The following is a 5,589-nucleotide window of genomic DNA, read 5'->3' on the forward strand; positions in this document are numbered from 1 at the left end:
CAAGGATGAGTGTGTGTTTCTTTTGACAATTCGGTGAGTTGCATTTTGTTTCTAACCTAATCATAAACTATCGTTATGCATTGATGGATTTCCAATTATAAACTAACATTCTAGCAATCCTTCTGTACATGTTCTAATACAGAATCATGTTAAAAGACTAAAATGCCCTCTCTATACTTAGAACAATTACTTCCTTATTTTTTTTTGACGCTAGATCGCCGCTGAACACATCTTAAAACTCAGTTTATTTACCCTAGAAATTCCTATGAGTTTGTCTACTATTTATTAGATTATACTTGTCTATACTTGAACTCATCCTGTATAGGATCCTAATATGAATGAATAAACATTAAAATGTTCAACTAAGGGACCATAAAAATATGTAGATATTTTATAAGATTACCTTTAATTTACTTGTATGTATTTCTCATACTTTTAATGTAGATACTTTTTTTTAATGTAAAATCTTTTGGCAGATTGATAACAAATTTTCTTTAACCTAGACAAAGAAGGGATGATTTAAGGCCTTGCTTACAGAACCCAAAACTCACCATTAGTGTAGAAAGGTTTTCAAAGTTTGAAATTGGCAAGTAGTGCAAAAATTTATTCTTAAAATAATAATATTTATCACTGTTACAGATTTACAGTAATCATTGTTTCATTAATTAGTGGTTAAGTTATGTTATTGTTCGCAAATAAATAAAATAAGGCTTCTTGTGTTTATTTATAGATCACATCTTTTCTTACCTGCCTTTATAGAAAAAATCAATTTTTACTTTATTCTTTAGTCTATAATATGTTTTAAAAATATATATTTTAGGTCTATTGCACATACTTGATATACTTTCTTATGTTATAATATACATATTAGCATCCATTTGACACGGGAGGACGGGGAGACCAGGCAATTTCAATGTGAACATGCTCGGATGTGGTTTATTACAGTTTAAAAGACTTTTACTTTTAACCAGTTTACTGGGGAGTCTTGAGTACATTATTATGATATTTTCATTTATTTATTTGATGGGGAAAGACTTTTTACCCTTAGCACATTTGCACTCTCGCAGTCGTAGAACAAACTTTTACTAAGGGTAGAAACTGTTACTTCCTAAAGTTGTATAATTTTAAACACTAACTCTTTTGAGTGCAGTCGTGGCTAGGAATAAGACTGCTCCAGATCTTTCCGTGGTGATGGATGGAAAAGGATGATCACTTGTAATGATGGAGCGACTAAACTGGAGAGCTCTACAGATATTCATGTAAACAGCATAGATAAGTTTGATAAAAATGTTTAATACGTTCCGTAGTTGTCTGCAAAATTTGTTTTCTGTTATTAAATTATGTGAAAGTGGCATGGTTGTGATCATGAATGTAGATGGGTGTTTTGTCCATGACAGTTGTAGTATACAACACCAGCCTGTTATATCTGCTAATCTATGTGGGTGTATATAGAATGCAGTAGCGTGCATTGAGGCTATGTACAGGGTATGCAGATGATATAAAATGAAGAATTAATGAAAATGAAAATTAAATAAACATTTGCATATACTTTACATACCCTCTATGCACGTCACTGATAGAATGAATGTTTTGTTTTGCAAAAGAGCAATCGATGACTGTCCTACATCAAGCGCAGGAAGTCAATATTGCAAAGTTAGTTAAGTCTAATAATACTTAACATGAATACTGATTTATGGCATAGACGGTTAGGGTATCATTGTCTTAAAGGTATGTTCATTTCAGGATGACAAAGAAGATTTCAACAAGTTTGCGCCTGCCTGGAAGGAAAGCCTGTGGCCCGGGCTCCGAAAAGATCTACGAAACGTGTTGGCCGACCCTTGGAACTCATCCATAGTGACGTGTGGAGCCCTATGAGAGACTCCAGCTGTGGAAATGCAAGGTACTTACTCGCCCTTACTACTAATAATTTTTCTCTTCAAAACTTTAGATATTTATTCAAGAAAATGTGTGAAGTGTAAGATTGCTTTATCAAATAATTATTACGTAAGTGCGTAACATATAAAATGCCTGCGTTTTGATAACATTGGTTTTGATTTTGAATTACCATAGGGGCAGTGTTAAGTGTTTCCTAGAGAAGAAGGGAACAGCTCACCAGCTTACCTTACCGCATTGTACTCAGCAGATGTATTTGAATACCAGAAGCAACACTGAGGAAGTGTGGTCCCGACACACTATTTGTAAAGGAAACCTTTGTTTTTGGATGCATTGCCTATTCATTAATCCCGCAGTCTAGTCTACATAATAAATTGAACGCTAAGAGAAAGTTGTGCATTTTTGTCGGTTATTCAGCGTTACCGATTTATAGAACCATTAAATAAATCCAAGGAAGGTTATTCTGTATAGTAAAAAGCACATTCCTAATGTACTTTTTATTGAAAATAAATGTGCTGACATTGATGAATATCGTTATTCTCGTCTTATATAATATAAATAAATCACATGATTTTGATATGAATTAACAGATGGTGAGTCTGGCGATGACTGCTGCAACAACAGTGAGGTAGAGCAGGCCTCTACTGATGCCGAGTCTTCTGCTGAGGAAAGGCGGAAGAGAGAAAAAACGACGCGAGACGTCGGCGGCGCTATAGTTGGAGGGGAAGTGGCGACTAGTACAGAGGAGTCTGTCAGCTGCCGATCCATCCATCCGCAGTACACGTGGTACACCGCCGACGAAATATGGCGATTATAAAATAGGTATGTAGACCAGAATTTTTGAGAAGCCACAAACATATGTGTAGGCAATAAAGTTATCAAACTCCTCTGGTGGCAAAAAGCTATGAATGTAGAGTATCTGTCACTTTTGGAGAAAAAAGTTTGGAATTCAGTTGATCCACCTGCTGATAGTAATGTTATAAAGTTAGTTTAAGTGGACATACAAATTGAAATGTGATATAGGGAGAAATTTGCGGAAAAGTGGGTTGCGGGAATAATAGTCTTTTCGCAAACTAGTATCTATGTAGAACGTTGTAATAAAATCTAAATACTACCTCTTTTTCTAGAAGTACTATCATCATTAAAAAGTTTTTGGAATTTATTTTCTTCCTTTGCATAAATTAGGCATAGGTAGGTAGGGACATAATCCCATTGCTATAGAAATTTTGGGGTTTCTGAAATCAAAAAACCGCGACAAGTAGTTTTGGCAGTCCTCTCGTGATGTTAACCTGACACTGCCTAAAGAATTCTGAAGAGACCGAAACAGGTGGAAATCTGAAGGTGTAAGGTCAGGACTATACAGCGGATGCATTACCACCTCCCAGCCAAACTATCTTAATTTTAGCTGAGTGGCTAAAGATGTGTTAGGTCTAGCGTTATCATGATGAAAAACCACACCTCTTCTGTTGATTAATTCCGGCCGCTTTCTCTAAACTTCTTGCTTTAATCTCATCAGTTGTTCGCAGTAGAATTCAGAATTGATGGTCCTGCCTGGTGGTAACAGCTTATAATGAATAATGCCCTTCCAATCCTACTACTACACACACAGCGTCACCTTGTTGCGAGTTAACCCGGGTTTCGCCACAGTCTGTGAAGCCTGATCGGCCTTTGACCGTGACCTTTTTCGCACTTTCTTGTCGTACATGATCCACTTCTCATCACCAGTTCAAAAATGGTTCGGTCATGATCCACTTCTTATCAGCTCCGTCAAAAATGGTTTTGTGGTCAATTCCCAGTTCTTCAGCTACATTGTACCTACTGATTTGCCCATCTTGGTCCACTTTTTCAAAAATGGCATCCATTATATCCGTCATAGGGCTCCTCCTAACCAGAGCGAGGTGCATCTTTGACATCAAAATTTCCGGATTGAAAACGCTAAACCCAAATTTTTTTCGCGGCTTGCGTTGCATTTTTACCTTTTTTGTAGTAAAATTTTAAAAGGTAAAAAGGAATTTCTTCATTAGATTCACTCATCTTCACACATTTTCCTAATTTGATACCAAAACCAGCCAGATACAAATAGTATAGCCAAAGAGATTTTATTACATGTTCATACATACTATTCTACTATTCATACCTACTTTATATTATAGGTAATTTTTATAAATAACTAACCTCGGAAACGAACTTCCAACCCCATAAGGGTACATGTGGATAATATATTTTCTAGGCTGAGAGCAAAGGCTTTAAAAGAAACCAATGTTCCAACTTTCAGGTGTGTAGACTTAACAAACACAAATCAGCAAAAATTTTCATCCCCTATTTAACCACCCCTACGAGAGAATTTTCATAAAATAATTCCACATTTTATTACGATTTTCAAGTATGTAACTTCAAAAACGTAGGACTTTCATACAAAATTCCAACCCCTATTTCACCCCATACCGTTTCTTACCTGACAGCTACATCTTAGAAGGAACTTAATTTAACAAATTTCAAGTTTGTAGGATTTATAGTTCCTGAGACTTTGTCATGAATCAGTCAGTCAGTAAATCAGCTACCTTTCGATTATATATATTAATAAGCCACGAAGAGTATCCGAGAAAAAAGTGCAATAAATAATGTGATACTAACACATAAAACAACGCGCCACACAAATAATGTATTCTATTTATTTCACTGACCTTGAAATAAACCTATTTCATCTTTTATCTCTTTATGCTCCTCCTGTGCAGTCGTAGCTTGCCATTTATTATTTAGTATTGGTAATTGAAACCGAAGTTGTGGTTCATTTAGGTAATAGTCCGGTCAATTTAGACATTCGAAGTTACATAAAGTCCCAACAAGCTGAATTTCTGTGAAGTGGTTCAAAACATAATTACAAACAATGTCTAGAAGTTCCCCATCATTCCCCTGTAAGGAAAAAATTTAATTCAAGGTCAAAAAAATGAGTTTTTCGCGATTTTCAGCAAAACGGTACGTTTTATCATAAAAGTACCTCAGACAAAAATTGTAGATCACAAAATTATCTATAAAAAATGTATCAATACTTTTTTTTCTTACGAGCCACCGTTTCTGAGATATAACGATTCTAAAAGTTATAAAAGTTGTTATCGTCATAATATGCACACGTTTCCACGCCACCTATGAGGTAGTGTACTTAGCGCGTTTTTGTTAACGTGGTTTCCCCAGTAGGCCTACTCCACGGGTCAGTTGTGATCCTGTTTAATGTAAAACTATTGCAAAATAACGGAAATTTTCAAAGATTGGAAAGATAAAAGCGATGTAAATGAAAAAAAAGTGTGCATCCCTTTTTGCAGTTGCAAAAAATAGTGTTCAGCAGTTTTTCCGGCGCAGGTGGAAGTAAAGTTTGAACTGGCTCTAATATATTGTTGACCAACTTCCAACCCCAGTCTGTAGGGTCTAGCTGATAACCAAGCCACACTTGAACTTGATAATATACTCGAAGAAGATGTTGGTGAGCAGCAACTGAGGTTGGAGGAAGACAAGCTAATTGAACTTGTTTTTTATTTTTAGTATTTTTAACGAAACATGCATATCGATGTTTATCTAAACAGGTAGTTTTTTTAGGAGCTCCGTACATAGAAAGAAGAAAGCGGATGCCGTTGGTAATAACTTCTTGTTGAGTTGAATCACTTTTTTTAAAAACTTCAGCACATTGAATTAAATCTTGTT

The sequence above is a fragment of the Pararge aegeria genome, chromosome W (assembly GCF_905163445.1).
Source record: "Pararge aegeria chromosome W, ilParAegt1.1, whole genome shotgun sequence".
In the NCBI taxonomy this organism is placed as follows: Eukaryota; Metazoa; Arthropoda; class Insecta; order Lepidoptera; family Nymphalidae; genus Pararge; species Pararge aegeria.